General features: G+C 36.1%; 1 protein-coding gene across 2 annotated transcripts in view; it reads right to left on the bottom strand.

Moving 5' to 3' along the window:
- The window catches only part of CILP (cartilage intermediate layer protein), a 163,238-nt gene extending 139,208 nt beyond the window's left edge, over positions 1–24,030 (bottom strand). For both annotated transcript variants that reach the window (XM_053717577.1, XM_053717578.1), the window contains exon 1: positions 23,948–24,030. The gene's annotated coding sequence lies outside the window, so the exon portion shown is untranslated. The remainder of the gene's footprint in view (positions 1–23,947) is intronic.
- Positions 24,031–25,499: the final 1,469 nt, after the last annotated feature.

Here is a 25,499-nt window from a genome sequence, read left to right as displayed (position 1 = left end):
CAGCCCTTAAAAGGGCTTTTTGCGGGCCATTGCCCTAAAGTAATCAGCTCTTTTACCAGCCCTTAAAAGGGCTTTTGGCGGGGCTTTGTCACAAAGTAAACTGCTCTTTTGCATCAAATCTAAATCCCCCTACACCGCCGCCACCTATAATAAATGTATTACCCCCTAATCTAATCCCCCTACACCGCCGCCACCTATAATAAATGTATTAACCCCTAATCTAATCCCCCTACACCGCCGCCACCTATAATAAATGTATTAACCCCTAATCTAATCCCCCTACACCGCCGCCAGCTATATTAACTATATTAACCCTAATTATATTAGGGTTAATATAGTTATTATATTATATATATTAACTATATTAACCCTAATTATATTAGGGTTAATATAGTTAATATCGTTATTATATTATATATATATTAAGTATAATAACCCTATCTAACTCTAACATCTCTAACTAAACTCTTATTAAAATAAATCTAATATTAATATTATTAATTAAAATATTCCTATTTAAATCTAAATACTTACCTATAAAATAAACCCTAAGATAGCTACAATGTAATTAATAATTACATTGTAGCTATTTTAGGGTTTATATTTATTTTACAGGTAACTTGGTATTTATTTTAACTAGGTACGATAGCTATTAAATAGTTAATAACTATTTAATACCTACCTAGTTAAAATAATTACCAATTTAACTGTAAAATAAATCCTAACCTGTTACAAATACACCTACACTATCAATAAATTAAATAAACTACAAATATCTAAACTAAAATACAATTAAATAAACTAAACTAAATTACAGAAAAAACAAACACTAAATTACAAAAAATAAAAAAAAAGATTACAAGATTTTTAAGCTAATTACACCTATTCTAAGCCCCCTAATAAAATAATAAAGCCCCCCAAAATAAAAAAAATTCCCTACCCTATTCTAAATTAAAAAAGTTAGCTCTTTTACCTTACCAGCCATTAAAAGGGCCTTTTGCGGGGCATGCCCAAAGAAAACTGTTCTTTTGCCTGAAAAAAAAACCACAATACCACCCCCAATATTACAACCCACCACCCACATACCCCTAATCTAACCCAAACCCCCCTTAAATAAACCTAACACTACCCGCCTGAAGATCTCCCTACCTTCTATTCACCCAGCCGGGCAGAACTCTTCATCCGATCCGGGCGATGTCTTCAATCAAGTGGCAGTGAAGTCTTCTTCCATGCGGCGATGTCTTCAAGCAAGCGGCAGAGAGTCTTCTTCCATCCGGGCGATGTCTTCAAGCAAGCGGCATCTTCAATCTTCTTTCTTCGCTCCTCCGCCGCGGAACATCCATCCGGCACGACGACTTCCAGACGAATGAGGTTCCTTTAAATGACGTCATCCAAGATGGCGTCCGTCGAATTCCGATTGGCTGATAGGATTCTATCAGCCAATCGGAATTAAGGTAGAAAAATCTGATTGGCTGATTGAATTAGCCAATCAGATTCAAGTTCAATCCGATTGGCTGAACCAATCAGCCAATCGGATTGAACTTGAATCTGATTGGCTGATTCAATCAGCCAATCAGATTTTTCTACCTTAATTCCGATTGGTTGATAGAATCCTATCAGCCAATCAGCGCCGGATGGATGCTCCGCGGTGGAGGAGCAAAGAAAGAAGATTGAAGATGCCGCTTGCTTGAAGACATCGCCCGGATGGAAGAAGACTCTATGCCGCTTGCTTGAAGACATCGCCGGATGGAAGAAGACTTCACTGCCGCTTGATTGAGGACATCGCCCGGATCGGATGAAGAGTTCTGCCCGGCTGGGTGAATACAAGGTAGGGAGATCTTCAGGGGGGTAATGTTAGGTTTATTTAAGGGGGGTTTGGGTTAGATATGGGGTATGTGGGTGGTGGGTTGTAATGTTGGGGGGTGGTATTGTGTTTTTATTTTATTTTATTAGGGGGCTTAGAATAGGTGTAATTAGCTTAAAAATCTTGTAAATTTTTTTTATTTTTTGTAATTTAGTGTTTATTTTTTTCTGTAATTTAGTTTAGTTAATTTAATTGTATTTTAGTTTAGATATTTTTAGTTTATTTAATTTATTGATAGTGTAGGTGTATTTGTAACTTAGGTTAGGATTTATTTTACAGGTAAATTGGTAATTATTTTAACTAGGTAGGTATTAAATAGTTATTAACTATTTAATAGCTATTGTACCTAGTTAAAATAAATACCAAGTTACCTGTAAAATAAATATAAACCCTAAAATAGCTAGAATGTAATTATTAATTACATTGTAGCTATCTTAGGGTTTATTTTATAGGTATTTAGATTTAAATAGGAATATTTTAATTAATAATATTAATATTAGATTTATTTTAATAAGAGTTTAGTTAGGGATGTTAGATAGGGTTATTATACTTAATATATATATATATATATAATATAATAACGATATTAACTATATTAACCCTAATATAATTAGGGTTAATATAGTTAATATATATAATATAATAACTATATTAACCCTAATATAATTAGGGTTAATATAGCTGGCGGCGGTGTAGGGGGATTAGATTAGGGGTTAATACATTTATTATAGGTGGCGGCGGTATAGGGGGATTTAGATTTGATGCAAAAGAGCTGATTACTTTGTGACAAAACCCCGCAAAAAGCCCTTTTAAGGGCTGGTAAAAGAGCTGATTACTTTAGGGCAATGGCCCGCAAAAAGCCCTTTTAAGGGCTGGCAATAGAGCAGTTTACTTTGGGGTAATGCCACGCAAAAAGCCCTTTTCAGGGCTATTTGTAGGGTTAGACTTAGGTTTAGTGGTAGGGATAGTTTAGTATTTTAGGGGTTGAATAATTTAATATAGCTGGCGGCGGGGTAGGGGGATTAGATTAGGGGTTAATTAATTTAATATAGGTGGCCGCGGGGTAGGGGGATTAGAGTAGGGGTTAAATAATTTAATATAGGTGGCGGCGGGGTAGGGGGATTAGATTAGGGGTTAATTAATTTAATATAGGTGGCTGCGGGGTAGGGGGATTAGATTAGGGGTTAAATAATTTAATATAGAGGGCGGCGGGGTAGGGGGATTAGATTAGGGGTTAAATAATTGAATATAGGTGGCGGCGGGGTAGGGGGATTAGATTAAGGGTTAAATAATTTAATATAGGTGGCGGGGGGGGTAGGGGGATTAGATTAGGGGTTAAATAATTTAATATAGGTGGCGGCGGTGTAGGGGGATTAAATTAGGGGTTAATAATTTTAAAATAGATGGCGGCGGGGTAGGAGCTCACTTTAGTGGGTAGGTAAGGTAGATGGCGGCGGTGTAAGGGGCTCACTTTAGGGGGTAGTTTAATATAGTTGGCGACGGTGTAGGGGGATCGCATTAGGGAGTAGTTAATGTAGGTGGCGGCGGGGTCCGGGAGCGGCGGTTTAGGGGTTAAATATTTTATTAGGGATTGCGGCGGGGGATTGCGGTTGACAGGTAGATAGACATTGCGCATGCGTTAGGTGTTAGGTTTTATTTTGTAGCTAGTTTAGGGAGTTTTGGGGCTCCAATACTCAGCGTAAGGCTTACTACGGCTGCATTTTGTGGCGAGGTGAAAATGGAGTAAGATTTCTTCATTTTCGTCACCTAAGTCCTTACGCTGTATATTGGATACCAAACTGCGCTGGTTTGGTATACCTGCCTATGGCCCAAAAAACTACGGGCGACGGCAGAAATATACGAGCGTAACTTCTAGGTTACGCCGTATATAGGATACCAAACCAGCGTAAAATTCAGCGTCGCCGGCATTTGCGGGCGACGCTGCATATCGGATCGGGCCCCTTATGGAAATGTCACAGCTGCTTTTACACCAGCATAAGATAAGCAGGCTTAATTTTAAAATGTTACGTTATTTATTTCTCTAAAGAGAAATGTCCACTTCATCAAATTTCCTGACTGTTACACAGTCCTTGCTTTGTAGCTATAAATGCCAAGTTTTTGCTTTTTAATTGGTTTAACAGAGATTAGTGGTCTCACTTTGACATGTTAAACTGTAGAACTGAACATAATACAGTATCCCATGTGGGTCAAGGTATTTGACTGATGGTTTAAGGTAGCACTTTCTCAGTAGCTAGACTTCCTCTTTGAATTCCCATGACAAATGTAGTTGAGGTTGCAGGTTATACATTTCCACCCACACAAATTGATTCCTTGATGCTTTGGATGGATTTATGTGAACCACAGGTTTTAAGTAACGATTTTATGGCCACATTACGTCATGAATTGATTCTGACTTGTTTGGGTGATAACACCTTATGTGAACTCCTCAGCAGCTTATTGTGCTGGAAAATACATTACATCATCACCTAAAAGTGTCCAAGTCCTCAGTCTCAGTCTAGCTTCTGGTAATATTATGCACTGTTTGCATCCCTGTCTCGCATAGTTGGAAAGTCAAACCCATCTGCTGCCTACACCCAGCACAATATCCCATGGAAGAAGCAGTCAGGCCAAACTTCGTCCGGAAACTAGAAATCCCAAGATTTAGAAAGCCATTTAATTTTGGCCCAGATATCTCAACCCAAAAGCTCAGTATGAAATCTCGGCTCATCTGGAAAAATTATTAGGTCAAGGAGAAAGTTATGGGAGATAAGTACACGTCTTGGAAAACAACTGCTTCTTGAAATTCTTCTGTGTTTTCATTATTGCGGACAAGATATTCAGTTTAAAATGTAACCACACTTGTGCTGAGTTATTTTCAATTTAATTGACACTATAATTACACAGTATACAATACTATTATAGTTTACTAGTCAGTGAGTTAAATTAGCTATTTCATTCTGTGTTAATGCAGAAATTTCTTGTATTTCATTTCAGTATTTCCATGCATTTAAAGTGTGAATGGGAGACGTTTTGCTTTTAAAGGGATAGTAAACACCAAAAATGTTATTTTTTTAAAAAGATAGATAATCCGTTTATTTACCATTTCCCAGTTTTACATAACTAACACTGTTATAGAAATATACTTTTTTACCTCTGTAATTACCTTGTATCTAAGCTTCTGCTGACTGCCTCCTTATATCTGATCTTTTGACAGACTTGCATTTCAGGCAATTAGTTCTGATTCTTAAATACCTTCACATGCGTGAGCACAGTGTTATCTATATGAAACGCATGAACTAACGCCCTCTAGCTATAAAGAAATGTCAAATGCATTTAAATGAGAGGCAGCCTTCAAGGGCGTAGAAATTAGCATATGAGCCTACCTAGGTTTAGCTTTCAACTAAGAATAACAAGAGGACAAAGCAAATTTGATGATAAAAGTAAATTAGAAAGCTGTTTAAAATTACATGCCTTATCTTAATCGTGAAAGTTTAATTTGGACTTTACTATCCCTTTAAGTTTGACAGTTTTTTATTGTAAAAATCTGTGCGTGGGTGTGTATGTTGTCTCTATAGTGGTTTATGTAGAGTGTGTGTAGTGTTTGTTTATGTGTGTACACAGTGAAGCGTTTAACCTCTTAAGGACATATGACGCAATTTTTCCATCATAAAACAATTGAGCAAACTGAAAGCTGTGTCCTTAAAGGGTTAATGTTTGTAGTCTGACTTGTATGTGTGTGTTGTGTGTGTAATCATGTTGTGTTCATGTAGTGTGTAGAGCTGTGTATGTAATGTGAGTAGTGTGTGTGTATATAGTAAGGCGTTTAGGGCTAGATTACAAGTAGAGCGTTAAATTATTGCACACCCGCAAACTGGCAAATTTGCCCATTTGCGGGAACACGATAATTAATCAGCCATTACAAGTGGCTGGTTATTGGTACCTCAAGCTTAAGCAATTAGCGCTTATAAAATTAGCCAGAGATCAGATCTCTGGTTAATTTTATAAATGTGCCCCAAATGCCCCCAATTATACAGTCTAGCCTATTTCTAAAAAAATAAAGATAGCAGCATCTTTATTTTTTAATACAATTACTGCAATAGGCAGTATTTTGGGGCTAAAGTTGGTGGGAGTGGGGCGTAAAAAAAAAACGGTTTTGCTTTTGGGTAAAAAGTAGTGCTTGTCCCACTCTCCCTGGAGAGGCCAAAAACAAGTTCTGTAACCTAGGTAAACTGTAAAATCAAACAGCTGGTTGTAACGAACCAGTATGCAGAGACTGCAAGAACCACTGGTCTATGCTGGGAAATAGTTGTATTTTATATAGCTGTGTATATTGTCTACACGTTGAGCAGCAATTAGTGCCACAGTTTGCTCACCTGGGGAAACATGCTCTTGATAATAGTTTCTGTTCCTTCTTTATGATACATGTATTAAAAACACAAAAAACAACATGCAAATCATCACCGGCCACAGAATGCTAGTCATAATATACCATTTCTTCATAATGTGACCCATTTAGCCAGTCAATCTAAATTAGCATTCAGCACCACTTCCAACCTTCCCCTCGCATTTACAGGTTTTTTCACAAAGCAGCCAAGACTGTCCATACCTCATTCTAGGACCATGCAAGTCCTGTTACCTATCCCACACAGGGACTACATAAGTTCCGACAATGTATAATATTACTGCAAACATTGTTACAAATACTGCTGCCATAGAGTATTAGAGACATGTGCAATGCACACTCCTAAGCTTACCTAGGTTTACTCTTCAAGAAATGATACAAAGATAACAAAGAAAATGTATTCTAGGAAGAAATGGGACATGTTTTTTTATTATTTGCATGCTCTATTTAAATTGTGAAACTTAAAGTGATGGTAAAGTTTAATTTGTTGCTTATTACCTAATAACATCTATTTTATATATATCTATATATATATATCTATATATATATATATATATTTATAAATATATAATATACATTATAATGCTTCTAAATCTTTTTAGTTTATTTTTTTTTTTCATATTCCTCAACTTCGTTCTCCCACCTGCCCCCTTCATTATTATTTTTTTCTTCTGGTGATGTTTTTGCTGTCACCCAATCATAAGCCTTGCTTCACAACTCGCTGTTTTTATTGTGCATGCATGGCTGACAGGAGAGACACATACATGCTAGCTCTGAAAGGCACAATTAATAGTGTGTCTGGTAAGCTTCTGGGCATGCATTACCTACTATGTAAAGAGCAGGTGGGACCACTCTCTACATCACTACAGAGCAGGAAAGAAAACGAAAGGGGCAGAGGGGGAAATCAAGAAATGGTAGGCAAATGTAAGTAGTGTTTGAAATAGTAATGTCACCATGATTAGTGCTGGCTGCAGGTCATGTATATACACAAATCATTATACAGAGCACCATGTATACTATTACCAGGGCTTTCAAGTCCTAAGCTACTAGCCAGGACAACATGTTACTCATCACTTCTAATCACACCCACACACACTACTTCACTCCCTCTTTGCATATGTTAAGCCATTGTGAAACAATTTGTAATATTGTGTTTATTTTATACCATAACAAATGAAATAATGCTACATATAGTAATAAATTAACATAAATAAGTTCATGGCAGCTAGAAACATTAACTAGAGGTCCTGGGAAGACGACAGTTGGGTATAAAAAGGAAATTATTGAACATAGTGAGAGCATAGAGTGCTGATAGTCATGGAAGGTCATAGCAGACCTGGAGATAATTTAAAAAAAAAAAATATTATCATCTATCCCTTCTCACTCTTAATTATCATTCTTGACTCCCTCCTCTCTTCAATCTCTCTTTTTACCCTCTCCTTTCTCTCTCAGGCCATATATTCTCTTTACACTCTTTCCCCTCTCTCATATCTCTTCACTATTTTGTTCTCCATTCTCCCTTAACTCTACCTTATTCTCCACTTTCACTTTTCCTCTGCAATTTCTCTCTCTCTCTGCCCAGTTTACCCTCTCAAAAGTAACAGTCTAAGCCCTAGCGGGGTCCCTACAACCCTAGAGGAATAACATAGCCTTGCCTTTTCATAGATATATAATATCACTTTAGATAATAGTTTTAGCACATAGCCCTAACTGTGTGTTTGCTATGTACATCCTGCAAATACAATGTGACAACTGTGCTACTTACAACATGCTACCATTCTTCAGACTCAACATTCACTAACTAACGCTCACTCGCCAGCGTTAAATTGACACTGCTATTACTATCGCTTCCTACTGAGTTACCTTTGTGGGGGGTGCAGTTTTGCACCAGGGCCCTCGGGTCCGTTACTGCTGCTATAAGTATGTTTTTGAACTAGTTAAATTACCATTACTTTAATTTTGACTTTACTATCCCTTTATGTTTTTTGCTAAGCCATGTTTATTTTAAACTGGTGGTTCACAAATGCAGGTCTGCTGAAGCAATAAGATGCCAGACAAATAATACACTATGCATCAAGCAGGAAAGAAGCAATTTCAGTGTGTGAAATAACTATTCTCTATCCTTGAAATACGACTCCTCAGTCTGAAAAAGCATGTGCTACTAGTTAACTGCTCTTTTAATCATTGTAACCAGCTGACTGCACGAACATGTGTGACATCACTAGCTATAACGTTTTTAAAGGGACAATAAAGACATTTTTTCATTGTATCTAAGTTTGACAATCTGTTTTTGTTTTCTTTAAAAAAATATGTTTCTGTGTATACAGCAATATATATATATATATATATATATACAGTATTATTATTAAAACATGTTAAAACTTGTTGAAGTGTAGCTTTGTTAACCAAAATAATTGGAGTTATCCTTATCAGCTGTAAGTAATTAGTTGTGCACAAACATGCATTTCCTGTAGGGTGTCAATACCAATTTAAAAAACCTTAAAGGGCCATAATACCCAAATGTTTAAACACTTGAAAGTGATGCAGTATAGCTGTAAAAAGCTGACTAGAAAATATCTCCTGAACATCTCTATGTAAAAAAGAAAGATATTTTACCTCAAAAGATCCTCAGTAGCCACCTCCCATTGTAAAGGATTTCTAAGCAGCATTTTAGTGTGTCTGTCCTAGGACAGCTTAGGGGATGAGCCTCGTGAACTCTCATATTATTTCACCAATCAGGTAAAGAAAGCTTACTATGAAATCTCATGAGAGTTAAGTCAAATCTCATGATATCACAGTAAGAGTTCATGACCTCAGCACTGCTGATGCTGATTGGCTGCAGTTCATTTCTTCATTTTTTTTTTATTTTTACCTGCAGCTGGGAGCAGGTGAAGTATAACTTTTTACACAGAACTTACTCTGCTGAGCTGAGGAAATTGTGAGGTAAAATATCTTTCTTTTTTCATAGAGATGCTCAGGTGATATTTTCCTGTCAGCTTTTTACAGTTATACTGCACCAGTTTCAAGTGATTTAGCATATGAGTATTATGTCCCTTTAATAGAACCTGTTTTAATGCAAAAAAATATGCACAATAGTAGAACATTTTTGAGTTTAAAGGGACACTGAACCCATATTTTTTCTTTTGTGATTCAGATAGAGCAAGTAAATTTCTAATTTACTACTATTATCAAATTTTCTTCATTCTCTTGGTATCTTTATTTAAAATGCAAGAATGTATGTTTAGATGCCGGCCCATTTTTGGTGGATAAATTTACCCACCAATAAACAAGTGCTGTCCATGGTCTGAACCAGAAAATAGCTTAGATGTCTTCTTTTTCAAATTAAGATAGCAAGAGAACAAAGAAAAATTTATAATAGGAGTAAATTAGAAAGTTACTTAAAATTGCATGCTCTATCTGAATCACGAAAGAAAGATTTTGGGTTCAGTGTCCCTTTAATGTCACTTCAAAGGGATGCTGTATTCTAAAATGTGTTTACCCTTAATGCGTTTCTAAAGACTTGTTATACCAACTGCAGGTTATTTATGTATGGGGAGTTGATCCTTTAGGTTTGTTTTAACATTTGAAATTTGCATTAAATGAGGAAACAAAGCGCTACAATACATTCGGCTAGATTACGAGTTTTGCGTTAGAGGCTATGCGGTGCTAATGAGCAGTTTTTACTCACTGCTCACTTACCTGCAGCGCTGGTATTACGAGTTTTTACAAACCCGTCGTTATAAGACAAGAAGTGAGCGTTGAGCAAAATTTTGCTCATTACCGCATTCCAATACCAGCGCTGCTTAAGTCAGCGGTGAGCTGGTCGTACGTGCTCATGCACAATTTCCCCATAGGAATCAACGGGGAGAGCCGGCTGAGAAAAAGTCTAACACCTGCAAAAAAGCAATGTAAAGCTCCTTAACGCAACCCTATTGATTCCTATGGGGAAATAAAAGTTATGTCTACACCTAACACCCTAACATGAACCCTGAGTCTAAACACCCCTAATCTTACACTTATTAACCCCTAATCTGCCGCCCCCGACATCACCGACACCTACATTATTCTTATTAACCCCTAATCTGCCGCTCCGGACACCGCCGCCACCTACATTATACTTATGAACCCCTAATCTGCTGCCCCCAACATTGCAGAGGATGCCGTCTGGATGAAGACTTCTGCCCGTCTGGAGGACCACTTTGCCCGGTGTGTATGAAGACTACTCCCGGCTTCGTTGAGGACTTCGGCCCGGCTTGGATGAAGACTTCTCCTGGTAAGTCGATCTTCAGGGGGTTAGTGTTAGGTTTTTTTAAGGGTGTATTGGGTGGGTTTTATTTTTAGGTTAGGGTTTGGGCTTACAAAAGAGCTAACTGCCCTTTTAAGGGCAATGCCCATCCAAATGCCCTTTTCAGGGCAATGGGGAGCTTAGGTTTTTTTGGGGGGGGTTGGTTGTCTGGGTGGTGGGTTTTACTGTTGGAAGGGTTGTTTGTATTTTTTTTTACAGGTAAAAGAGCTGACTACTTTGGGGCAATGCCCCGCAAAAAGCCCTTTTAAGAGCTATTGGTAGTTTAGTTTAGGCTAGGTTTTTTTTTTTTATTTTGGGGGGGCTTTTTTATTTTGATAGGGCTATTAGATTAGGTGTAATTAGTTTAAATATCTTGTAATTTGTTTATTATTTTCTGTAATTTAGTGGGGGTTTTTTGTACTTTAGCTTAATTTAGTAAATTTATTTAATTATAGTGTAGTGTTAGGTGTTAGTGTAACTTAGGTTAGGTTTTATTTTACAGGTACTTTTGTATTTATTTTAGCTAGGTAGTTATTAAATAGTTAGTTAATATTTATTCTACCTAGTTAAAATACATGCAAACTTGCCTGTAAAATAAAAATAAATCCTAAGCTAGCTACAATGTAACTATTAGTTATATTGTAGCTAGCTTAGGGTTTATTTTATAGGTAAGTATTTAGTTTTAAATAGGAATAATGTAGTTAATGATAGTAATTTTCTTTAGATTTATTTAAATTATATTTAAGTTAGGAGGTGTTAGGGTTAGACTTAGATTTAGGGGTTAATAACTTTAATATAGTGGCGGCGACGTTGGGGGCGGAAGATTAAGGGTTAATAAATGTAGGTAGGTGGCGTCGATTTTAGGGATGGCAGATTAGGGGTTAATAATATTTAACTATTGTTTGCGAGGCAGGAGTGTGGCGGTTTAGGGGTTAATATGTTTATTATAGTGACAGCGACGTTGGGGGAGGCAGATTAGGGGTTAATAAGTCTAGGTAGGTTGCAGCGACATTGGGGGCGGCAGATTAGGGGTTAATAAATATAATGTAGGTGTCGGCGATGTTGGGGGCAACAGATTAGGGGTTAATAAATATAATGTAGGTGGCGACAATATCCGGAGCGGCAGATTAGGGGTTAAAAATGTTATTATGGTGTTTGCAATGCGGGAGGGCCTCGGTTTTGGGGTTAATAGGTAGTTTATTGGTGTTAGTGTACTTTTTAGCACTTTAGTTATGAGTTTTATGTTACGGCGTTGTACCATAAATTTCTTAACTACTGACTTTAGAATGCGTTACGGATCTTGACATGGTAGGATGTATCGCTCACTTTTTGGCCTCCAGGGACAGACTCGTAATACCGGCGCTATGGAAGTCCCATAGAAAAAAGACTTTACAAAGTTTACGTAAGTCGTTTTGCGGTAAGGCCAAAGAAGTGTGCGGTGACCCTAAACCTTCAAGACTCGTAATAGCAGCGGGCGTAAAAAAGCAGCGTTAGGACCTCTTAACGCTGCTTTTTTACCCTAACGCACAACTCGTAATCTAGCCCATTGTTTCTTTAAGTCAATGGCAGGCCTTCAGCAAAATATTAATAATTACATCCCCTCTGAAGAACAAAGGGCTAGATTACAAGTGGAGCGCTAACTAATGCTCCTGCTCGAGCATTAGCTGCACTAGAAGTAAGCTTATTGCATGTATCGGGTTCTGCTCATTTTATGAGATGAAAGTAAACTGTTTTTGCTCGTATGCTAACCCGATGAGCGCAAAAAGCCACAGTTAGAATATCACAAGTGCGTTCAATTATTCCCCCATAGAAGTTAATGAAGGAAAAAAAGTGGGAAAAAACCCTAACACCTTACTCACACGCAGACACAATTGCATATTCTCAAGTGCACTAACCTGACATTAAAATATGAATATTTCACATTCCAATCTTCTTCACACAACAGAATATGTTCTATTCATTCATAAATATATATATATATATATATATATATTCATTCATAAATATATATATATATATATATACTGTATATATACTGTATATATACTGTATATATTTATATTTGATTTTTTTGTTACAATATATATATATATATATATATATATATATATATATACATATACACAAAATAGAGAAGGTAGAATCATTGCCACAGTCAGAAGACCAATCCAAATGTTGTCGCAATAGTCACAAAAAAACAATAAAATTGGGGTACAGAACCACAAATGCTGGACACTTACTATAAAATACCTCAATCCATATAAGGTAAATAGCCGTTTTGAAGGGATAGAGCAGCGCTCCCGTGGAGATCCTGTGCTGGAACGTTAGTGTCACAGAGTTTCAAGGGAGTCTGGTATCCGTATCACTCTTGTAGTATGGTAGAGAGCCTCACTTAGGAATCGTCACCTTTCCAGTTAGTGCGTTTCATAAAAATAAATGTACCACAAAAAGATATATGTATAGTGAATTACAGTTTATTACAAACATAAAAGCAAAAATAAAACAATATGCACTCACAAATGAGCCCTCAAACACAAAGCGGCTCTGTACCTGAATCGATGTTCGATGCACTTCGAACATCGATTCAGGTGCAGAGCCACTTTCTTTAAATTGTAGGACTGACACACATATTGTAATCCCCTCTGATGAAGAAGGATACCCCTTCGAAACGCGTCAGGGAACTCTTTATGTGACAACCGAGTGATCATCACTCCTGTATAGGACTTTGGAGATTGCGTGTTACCGCTCACCTTTATACCTTTATCGCCTATTCATACCTCATTGTGTTTGAGGGCTCGTTTGTGAGTGCATATTGTTTTATTTTTGCTTTTATGTTTGTAATAAGCTGCACTTCACTTTATATATACAGTATACATAAAAAAAATATGTATATTTATATATATATATAATTTTGATGTGTTTTGTGGCACTTTTTTGTTTCGCAAAACATTTAACCAGAGCTCTGAGGATGCGGTAATCATTCTAGCATAAATTGCAATTGCACTCAAGCGATTATGTTTACTTTCAACTTGTAATACCAGCAGTAAACCCGACGAGGACAAACACCAGCAACAAACCCCTTATTGTTGCAAACTCCACTCGTAATCTGGCCCATATTGTATAGTTTTCTGTGGAGGTTATGCTTGAGAAAGTGTAAAGTTATATGATAAAAATTACTATAGGCAAATTTAGATGTTATGAAAAGTAGGAATTTGTGAGACTACATAAGTGTTTTTAAAAGCCAGCCTCAGGATATCTTAACAAGCCAGATTTCTAGGATATCTGGACATAGCACAAGTAACATAATCTATTTCTCAGTAATTGTGGTTAACCAACCTATTCTCATCCAAGGTAAGTTCTTATAATGTATCCTGTGTGTTTGGCCTGAGGATTTGAGTTGAAGGACTTTGCATTAAGTGTATCTGAGATCTCTGCAAAGGTGGAGGAAGTGAGTGTTGGATTAATTATATGAACGGGAGGAGACTGTGTGGGTGTTGAATACATACTGTATGTAAACTATATGAAAGGAAGAACTGTGAGTAAGGAGCAGAATTGTTTCTTTGTGTTTTAGATTAGAGGAACGTTTATCTGTGGGGGGTTTTGTGTTTGTCAATGAAAATACAATGTGTCTCACTCAAATTCCATAAACTAGTGTAGGGACCTTTATGACTTAATATAGTTGGCATATGCCCCCCCCCCCCCCATCTTGTTCAGTAGAACCTGAATAGATGCTCAAATTGGCAATTGTGGGCTAGATTACGAGTTGTGCACTAAGTGTAGTACACAAGCAATATGGGGTATTTTGAGGCGCTTTGCGCACAATTAAAGTAAACGTGTTCACTTGATCTCAGCCAAATTTAATGCGTATCTTCAGAGCTGTGACGTGAGAAAAAAGTGGCACAAAACAAATAAAAATTACATTTAATAGTACAACTTAATAAGTATATGTGCATATATATATATATATATATATATAAACAGAAAGAAAAATGTGACAGTGGCGCTGAGCAACCCTAGAGTACTGAAAAACAGAATGCAGCCCAAATATACATATTAGGATGAATAAGTTCCCTATAAACCCATATACCAATAAATACCAAAAAATGTGAAGAGAGTGGTAATTAAATTCCCCACAGGGATATATAACTTGAGGTCAATAACTTGTAAGCCCCCCTGAGAACTAGTTGAGGGGCAGTGAAAGTTGCCGCCCCTCGTGACACAGGGTGGGGCTGAGGGTGCTTGTCACTTTGTGCTGTCACGACTTTGCTGTTGCTCTACTCTTTGCCTCTCTTGTTACTGTTCCATGTGTTCTGAACATTCCCCCCTGCTGTGCACCCACCTGCTGATAGTGACCACGGATCTCAAAGGCAGACTCATTTCTATCAATTGGTGCGACCTTTCCTGGTGTTCTAGAGAGACTCTCCCTACACAGCGCTGCACTTACCTCATATTGATTGGGGTCAAGATGTATAAGTAGATACCCTAGAGCCCGGGTGTCAAACACAAGGCCCGCGGGCCGAATCCGGCCCGCCAGACCTCGTCATGTGGCCCGTGTAGCCGCCGCCGGCCGCCAGCCTTCACCTTTTATTCTCGCTTTTTTTTTTTTTGACACAAGAAAGCCGCCTCTTCAGCGCATGCGCGGCAGCCTACAAGCCAGCCCTCTAGCGGCGCCGGCCGTTCTACACAGGAAACCTCCACTTTACATGCATTCAGGAAACCTCCACTTGTTTTTATATTGAGCGCATACCATCCTGTGATGTGACAGATCCAACGGCTGCCTGAACCCTTCTCTCCTGTACTGTAAGTACATATGATGTATGGGGGGGGGGGGGGGAGGGGGGTCTGCTTATTAGGGGGGTCTGCTTATTATTCTGCTTAAAAGTCTGAGCGGTAAACTTTGGATATATTGACCACTTCCGTGTCACTTTACAGTGGTATAGGGACCATAAACTGACCTCAGGAAAACAATGTCAGCCATCTAGTCAGAAAAGTTAAAAAAAAGTTAATGCCTTGTGTTTGCCATATGTGTAATAAACAGTCTTTGGCAATATTTGTATGTTTAAAAAAAAAATAATTACTGTCTGTTACCAAAAATCATTTTTCAATAAATTGTACAATAATTGTACATTTGAATATCTACTTGCCATTATTCTGACTATGTTTCTGCTTTCAGAGCTAGTTATTAGTTACATTATTACAAAAAACAGTAATAATTGAATGCAGTGACAATAATTTATGATAATAAAGAGTGGACACATAGTCCTACAGATACAACCGGCCCTTTGAGGGTGACCAAACTGCTGATGCGGCCCACGATGAATTTGAGTTTGACACCCCTGCCCTAGAGGGTCCAGGATTTTTGCACTATCTCTACTGTTATTCATCTTTATCTGCAAACAGACTGACCCTATAGGAGTTTATAGGAGCTTATACAGCTTTGAAAACCTTTAATTTCCATTGCTCAGTTTTTTTGTCATTTATATATATATATATATATATATATATAGTTCAAATATATTTATATAAGTAAATACATCTTGCACACCGCAGAGCTATATGAGATGCTGTGTTGAAAGTAGGGGATTGCAGCACTCAGTATTAACTTCTCCAATCTTATATGAAGAGACAAGCTTAAACAAAGTATCAAAACAAAGGCTCATACACACATGGTCCAATTAAAGTGTAACGCATTTATTTACACATGTTTAACCTAAACCTTAATATGCCACTGCAGTGGAACGTTTAGCAAAATCTAAACTCATGGGTACTAAATTCGTGAATGACTATCTCAGACGAATGCTAAAGTAAACATACATACAAAAGAAATGTAAAGCATAACATCAAAATTAAAACAAAATAGAAACAAAATGTCCCAAATGAAACAAAAGTTCCACAAATCTTGTGTTAGTTATAGTGAAATTTCTGATGCAAAAAAGCAACATCTGAGTTCATCTTGAAAAAGTACTGTTATTGGAGAAACAGCTGACAGACTCGAGGTAAAAGCGTCCTCCTATGTCAGCACTTATGAAACATGAGTATTAGAAATTGACATCTGGCTTTTCCCAAATTGCGGCAATAAAGAGATAGAAAAACATATACAACCTCTTCCAAGAATTAGGATAGGTCTCAGGCAGCTCAGACCGGGTTCCGGTTTCTTTAGGCACCGACTTGAGGTATACCATATGAAGTGAGCCAGGACTTGGCATCCGGCTTTTGTCTCACCCAGATCACTCGTTACGTTACTTGACACATTCGTTTGTGCAATTTGGACTTCGAGACTTTATGTAGGGTAGATCCACTTTCAATCACCTCTGCCGACCTTAGCCAGAATCCAAGTGTTATTGTTCAACACAAATCCGGATACTTGTTTTGCTGCCGCTAAAACTTTCAAATGACTGTGTCGACGCGCGTTTCGCCCCACAATGCTTTGCGTCAGGGCCTCGTCAGGACTGACAGTCCTGACGAGGCCCTGATGCAAAGCATTGTGGGGCGAAACGCGCTTCGACACAGTCATTTGAAAGTTTTAGCGGCAGCAAAACAAGTATCCGGATTTGTGTTGAACAATAACACTTGGATTCTGGCTAAGGTCGGCAGAGGTGATTGAAAGTGGATCTACCCTACATAAAGTCTCGAAGTCCAAATTGCACAAACGAATGTGTCAAGTAACGTAACGAGTGATCTGGGTGAGACAAAAGCCGGATGCCAAGTCCTGGCTCACTTCATATGGTATACCTCAAGTCGGTGCCTAAAGAAACCGGAACCCGGTCTGAGCTGCCTGAGACCTATCCTAATTCTTGGAAGAGGTTGTATATGTTTTTCTATCTCTTTATTGCCGCAATTTGGGAAAAGCCAGATGTCAATTTCTAATACTCATGTTTCATAAGTGCTGACATAGGAGGACGCTTTTACCTCGAGTCTGTCAGCTGTTTCTCCAATAACAGTACTTTTTCAAGATGAACTCAGATGTTGCTTTTTTGCATCAGAAATTTCACTATAACTAACACAAGATTTGTGGAACTTTTGTTTCATTTGGGACATTTTGTTTCTATTTTGTTTTAATTTTGATGTTATGCTTTACATTTCTTTTGTATGTATGTTTACTTTAGCATTCGTCTGAGATAGTCATTCACGAATTTAGTACCCATGAGTTTAGATTTTGCTAAACGTTCCACTGCAGTGGCATATTAAGGTTTAGGTTAAACATGTGTAAATAAATGCGTTACACTTTAATTGGACCATGTGTGTATGAGCCTTTGTTTTGATACTTTGTTTAAGCTTGTCTCTTCATATAAGATTGGAGAAGTTAATACTGAGTGCTGCAATCCCCTACTTTCAACACAGCATCTCATATAGCTCTGCGGTGTGCAAGATGTATTTACTTATATAAATATATTTGAACTTTATAAAATATTTGGGGTCTGCACCAGGACCTGGTTTATCTAGCACTATCCAGGTTTATATTTTATCAGGCAATTTACCCCATAGTTGCAATATGGGAGCCTGAATGCAATTTTCTCTCCCTATTATCTCCAATTAATCTATATATATATATATATATATATATATATATATATATATATATATATATATATATATATATATCAATGTTACATATCCATGTGAACTTCAGTCCCTGCTGATATTTATTCAGTCTATGCATGTTTGTATTTTTACTTCACTGTATTTTACCCTATACGTTGTTTTGTACTTTCTGGGCTTGCACCCTTGCTCTTTTGGTTTCAGTCATCTCGCCACTATTTAGTGACTCATGTATCACTCTTTATATTAGCCCCATATGAGCATTCTATACAGACTTGTTTCATAACTATCTTAATAGATTGTCCTCTTTTTTTATCAATTGAATAATCTACAGCCTGTGCCCTTTAATTACCACTCTCTTTCTTCATATATACATATATATGTGTGTGTGTATATATATATATATATATATATATATATATTTATATATATATATATATATATATATGTATATATATATATATATATATACAGGTGGCCCTCGGTTTATGCTGGTTCAATTTGTGCCGTTTCAGAATAACAACCTTTTTTTCAGTCATGTGACTGCTATTAAAAAGCATTGAGAAGCATTGCATTGATTAAAATAGCCAGTAGGTGGAGCTGTCCGCTTGTGTTGCAGCAAAGATATGCAAAGCCAAGCACACATACAGGCTGGAATTAATTAGTCTAGCTAGACATGAGCTATCGAGCAGCTTTCATAGGAACAAGATCTTCCTGTCTATAAATCAGTCCGGATTGGAATGCATAGAAAGAACTGTTTGCAGAAAAATGCAAGTAAAGTCTGTGTGGTGTGATTTTTTTATTAGGTTTATAATGCTGTTTTAGCAAATGTTTTTGTTCATTTAACTTAGTTTAAATAGATTCAAAAATTGTGAACTGGGTGGAATGCTGGCTTAAGGACAGAAAACAAAGTGTCTTAGTAAATGGAGTTCATTCAGCAGAGGGGGCTGTTACTAGTGGTGTTCCTCAGGGGTCAGTTCTGGGGCCTGTTTTGTTTAACATATTTATCTGCGATATCAGCAAAGGGCTACAGGGGAAAGTATGTCTCTTTGCAGATGATACAAAAATTTGCAACAGAGTGGATGTTCCAGGGGGGGTAGACAAAATTAGAAGTGATATACAACAATTGGAGGATTGGACAAACGACTGGGATCTAAAGTTTAACACAGCAAAGTGTAAAATAATGCATTTAGGGAAGAAAAATCCAAATGTTAATTACAGACTCAATGACACTTTACTGACTGTTACAGATGAGGAACAGGACTTGGGAATTATTATTTCAGATGATTTAAAACTTAGTAAACAATGTAGTAATGCAGCGAGTAAGGCTAGCAGAATGCTTGGATGTATTGGTAGAGGTATTTGCAGCAGAAATAGTAAGGTTCTTATGCCACTTTATAGATCATTAGTTAGGCCTCATCTTGAGTATTGTGTGCAGTTCTGGAGGCCATATCTTCAGAAGGATATTAACAAACTTGAATCTGTGCAAAGGAGGGCTACCAAAATGGTACATGGTCTAAAAAATAAAACTTACCAGGATAGGCTCAATGACCTAAATATGTATAGCTTAGAGGAGAGAAGGGAAAGAGGTGATATGATAGCAACTTTCAAGTACATTAAAGGGTTTAGTAAAACTGAGACTGTGGGTATTTTACATAAAATGGAAAATTCAAGAACAAGGGGTCATGAGCTCAAGCTAAAGGGTAGTAGATTCAGGAGTAATTTGAGGAAGCACTTCTTTACAGAAAGAGTGATTGATTTATGGAATAAACTTCCTCAAGAGGTAGTAGCAACAAACACTGTGGGGGACTTAAAAAATGCATGGGACAAGCATAAGGCTATCCTACGAACTAGATAAGTTTATACTGTTAGGTAAGGTCGGGCAGACTTGCTGGGCCTATGGCTCTTATCTGCCGTCAATATCTATGTTTCTATGTTTAAATATATATTCTGTGTTGTGTGATTATTTGATACTGTTTATAATGCTGTTGAGCATTTAAAGTCTTCATTTCAAAGCTTTAAAAATAATGTATTAGGTGTTACTTATGACAATTTTGAGAGGGGCCTGGAACCTAACTCCCTCAACCTAACAACTTCATTGACTTACATTATAAACTGGGTTTCAATTTACAACGGTTTCGATTTACAACCATTCCTTCTGGAACCTAACCCCGGCGTAAACTGAGGGCTACCTGGGTATATATATATATGCATTTATATTTGTATATGTATTTACAGACACATATACACATATAAACGCATAAATACATATGTACACACATATATATATATATATATATATATATATATATATATATATATATATATATATATATATATATATATATATATATATATATCTCAGTGCATTGAAGCCCTTTGCAGTAAAGTAGACATGAAAAATCATATTTATGCAATATTCATATTTAATAAAGTGTTTAACTATGTATTTACTGCAAATATTTCACATTCAATGTTATTCACCCAGGGGAATATGTTCTATGTATTTTTAAATAGATATTCCTATTTATATATATCTGTATATATGTGTATGTATGCACTGTATGTATCTGTATATATGTGTAAGTCAGTGTGTATATATATACAGGTAGCCCTCAGTTTACGCCGGGGTTAGGTTCCAGAAGGAATGGTTGTAAATTGAAACTGTTGTAAATTGAAACCCAGTTTATAATGTAAGTCAATGGGTAGTGAGGGAGTTAGGTTCCAGGCCCCTCGCAAAATTGTCATAAGTAACACCTAATACATTATTTTTAAAGCTTTGAAATGAAGACTTTAAATGCTAAACAGCATTATAAACCTAATAAAATAATCACACAACACAGAATATATAATTAAACTAAGTTAAATGAAAAAAAAAATTGCTAAACACCATTATAAACCTAATAAAATAATCACACAACACAGACTTCATTTGCTTTTTTTTCTGCAAACAGTTATTTCTATGCATTCCAATCTGGACTGATTTATAGACAGGAAGATCTTGTTCCTTTGAAATCTGCTTGATAGCTCAGGTCTGGTTAAACTGATTAATTTCAGCTTGTTCGGCTTTGCTGCAACACAAGCGGACAGCTCCACCTACTGGCTATTTTAATAAATGCACTGCTTCTCAATGCTTTTCAATAGCAGTCACATGACTGGAAAAAAAGGTTGTTATTCTGAAACGGTGTAAATTGAACCGTTGTAAAACGAGGGCCACCTGTATATATATATATATATATATATGTTATATGTGTGTACATATGTATTTATGTATTTATATGTGTATACATGTATTTACAGACATATGTACAGATATAAACACATAAATACATATGTACACACATATAAACATATATGTGGTCGACTGGTCGCAAATAGTTCCACTTTTTGCAAGTGTCGGGTTTTCGCTTGCACGCTAAATTTTTACATTTAACTGGCAATACAATTGTAACTGGTCTAAAAGCCTCAGTCTAGTGAAGTTAACGTGTGAGCGCTATATAGTTCTCCACTCGTAATCTAGCCCTTAGTAAATCTGCTGGGCTTTAGCACTAATTCTTTATGAGTACATCTATTAAAGGGCCATTAAACCCAAATGTTGAAACACTTGAAAGTGATGCAGCATAGCTGTAAAAAGCTGACTAGAAAATATCACCTGAACACCTCTATGTAAAAAAGAAAGATATTTTACCTAAAAAATTAGCCACATCCCATTGTAAAGGACTTCTAAGCAGCAAATCAGTATGTCTGTCCCGGGACAGTGGAAGGAGCGAGCTTTCGTGCACTCTCATCTTATTTCCCTATTAAGTATAAGGAAGTTTGCTATGAAATCTCATGAGAGGGGCAGTAAACTTACAAACTAATGGTATATAATTCTGCACATAGTGCATATCTATTTAAAAATACATAGAACATATTTAGCTATGTGCAAGAACATTGAATGTGAAATATGTACAATAAATACACAGTATAACACTTTATTAAATATTAATATTGCATAAATATGATTTTACATGTTTTGATCTACTTTACTGCAAAGGGCTCAAATGCACTGTATGTGTGCATTTGTATTTATGTGTTTATATGTGCATTTATGTCTGTAAATACATATATACACATATAAACAAGCACCCACCTGTAACGCACCACTCGTAATCTGGCCCTAAAGGTTTACTACCCAATAAAGTGGATATTCACAACATATCTGGAGTCAGAACATTTTAGCAGAAATCTTGGTCTAATAATTAGGGTTGCCAAGCTGAAACAAACTAAAAATCTGGCAAATGCATACTACATAATAAGTAAACAATTCCATACATCATCACCATAATTCCCTTACCATGACACTGTTTAAAATATGGCATAACCTACATAAGAAGGAAGTAGGAAGGAAAGCCTAGAAGATTCTGTCCACACACACACCTGTGAATAACGTTCCTTATAGAGATTGTGAACCAATATACCCACCTAATAATCTCATACCAAAAAACCTAACTATAGCCATCAGGGTAACTTCATGCTTAACCTATTTTTTGTGTACTTTCTGGGTTACTGTGGAATTTTAGCCTCTTCTATATTTGTGTCTGACATTTGAGAAACCCCTGAACAATTTAGCCATGAGACCAACCCTGGATATTCATTATACACACTAAGAATCCATGTGCTGCTTTATTAAGAGAAGCTCTTTAGATGTTAACACAAATGTAAACAATTCAAAAGATTTCTAATAAAAAACTAAGATTTAGGTCTGTGTTGGTGTGTTTATTCAAAACATTTTTTTTTATCCAATTTTTTTTAATTATAAAGTTATGTACCATCGTAGTCTTCATATTTGTACAGATAGACATGCTAATTTATGAATGTAATACAATTGCTGTTTATTTTTTTTTGTAATTCTCACAGGTAAAATATTCACAGAGCATTTAAAACATCAATAGAAAAATTTTCTAATGTATAATGTATATATGCATTTGAAAAACTACTTCTACTAATAGTTTTAAGTGCCAGAATGCAAACGAATAACGTACATAACGGGCAGAATCTTCAGTATTTGCTACATATTGTATAAAGTACACTGATTCTTAATATGTGCTAGTTATTGCAGTTTGCCAAGTGATGTACGCTATGTACTGTCTTAGGTGTCATATAAATGTGATATTTAAATATATCTATCTATCTATCTATCTATCTATCTATCATCTATCTATCTTTCTAATCCAACTATTTTATCTATCTATCTAAACTAATTAATTAATCTATCTATCTATCCTATCAATCTATCTATCATCTATCTATCTATCATCTATCTATCTATATATCCTCTATCTTTTCTATCTCTATCTTTTTATCATCTATCTTATCTATATCTATCTATCTATCTAATCCAACTATCTAATCTATCCATCAATCTATCTATCTATCTATTAATCTATCATCTATCTTTCTATCGTATCCAACTATCTAATCTATCTATCTAATCTATTTAATCTATCTAATCTATCTATCTAATATATCTCTATTATCTGTCTAATCTTTTTTCCCTCAAAGTTCCCAACATTTTGTGTTTCTTAATAGCCCAGTTTGCAGTCAGCCCTAATTTATTTCAGTGCATAACATGTTAATTTGTATATGTACTAAAAATGACCGTAAACAGGGATTTTGTTTAGTAAATTTAAATTAAATAGAGTAATAAGTTGCATAAAGTTTTGTATGCTATTTATATATTTATACACAAATCCTTTATAAAATAGACAAGAAAGCTATAAACTCCCTGTTTTCCTGCTAATAAATATGTAGACTAGTCAGTGTATGTTTAGTAGTCAGCAGTCTGTTGTTTCCCCAGACAGGTGCCCATTCTTACCCTGCAGCAGTGAGTGCTTCCAGCTGTCCTGCAGAGCTGTGTTCTAAGCATTGAGCTGTGCTGGGGTCTCTTATATAGTAGCAGAGCCTGCAGTCTGACAGTCAGCCACAGGACAGAGGAAGTCTGAGCGCAAAGAGCAAGGAAATCACAGACTGAGGAGGGATCGCACTCTGTGCACTGAGCATCTCTTCATACAACTAAATGCAGCAGACTTTTTGACCTGTAAATATGTATATGTTTGTGTGTGTTTGTGGGTATAATCTATCTTTAAATATGTTTGTGTGTAAATATATTACAACTACACCCTTCTAAAACAAGCACAGTACTTCCAAAACACTGTCGCACAACAGTTTCACATTATACCTCATATTTACATTAAATTGATTGTTCATCTCATAATTGTGACATCTACTTATATTCACTGAACTACTAGAAAGTCATAGTCCTGCCCTCATTTTAATCTATTAAAATTTACAATGCAAAAACTTTGTATAACTTTTGTTCTATTTCTGTGATATTCCAATCCGTTAGAAGTGCCACTGTTTGAATTAGTTCCGCAGGTCATATATAACATGAAGAAAAAAAAAAAAGAAAATGTTTCCAGCTTCTTTAATTTTTTTTTTTTGTGTGCAAAACTTCATGAACCAAAATATATGTGGCCAATGTAAAATTAAACATAACAAGAAATTGATTAGTTATTGGCAATATTTTCCTAATGGGTTTAAACGCAAGTATTTTAATTTTACCAGTAATATTAATTCATTATGGGCTAAATTACAAGTGGAGCAGTAGTTTGTGCTTGTGTTCGAGTATTAAAACCACTAGAAATATTTTTTTGCGCTCAGAGATTCATGCTTGTATTACGAGTTGAAAGTAAAATGTTTGCACTCTTGCGTTCATAACGCTGCGGTAACAAATAGACTTTGAGAAGTCGCAAATGCAAAATTGCATTCCCCATAGACTTCAATGGAGCCAAAAAGTAAAAAAAAAACTAATGCCCAGAATTTGCGCAAACACAATCGCGGTTATTTAAAAGCGCAACATAAGATAATATTGCATATTTCATCATACAATGCTCTGCAAATAGCAGAATATGTTCTATTTAAAGGGACATTAAACCCCAAAATTTTATTTCATGATTTCATTCTTATGTTATTCTTTTTTAAAGAGATACCTAGGTAGGTAGTGTGAACATGTTGCTTACATTTTTGCTTTTCAACAAGGGATAATAAGAAATCAAATACATTTTGATAATAGAAGTAAATTAGAAAGTTGTTTAAAATTTTATGTTCTATCTAAATGATGAAAGAAAATAATTGGGTTTTATGTCCCTTTAAATATACAGTATATCTGATTGATATTCGCATAAATATATATTTATACCTATAAATATAAATAGAGAGAGAGATACTTTGTACTTATATAACACAACTGCTAGAAAGTTAATTCAGTGCCCAGATTAAGCAGCCATCGGGCATTTCATGGGCAGGGGGCAGCAGAATTTTGAGTGCCTAGGGCAGCACAAAACCTAAATATGCCACTGTGTATCAAT

Source organism: Bombina bombina, chromosome 6 (genome assembly GCF_027579735.1).
Source record: "Bombina bombina isolate aBomBom1 chromosome 6, aBomBom1.pri, whole genome shotgun sequence".
Classification (NCBI taxonomy): Eukaryota; Metazoa; Chordata; class Amphibia; order Anura; family Bombinatoridae; genus Bombina; species Bombina bombina.
Note: the sequence above shows the minus strand (reverse complement) of the source record. Positions and strands in the feature narration are given on the sequence as shown.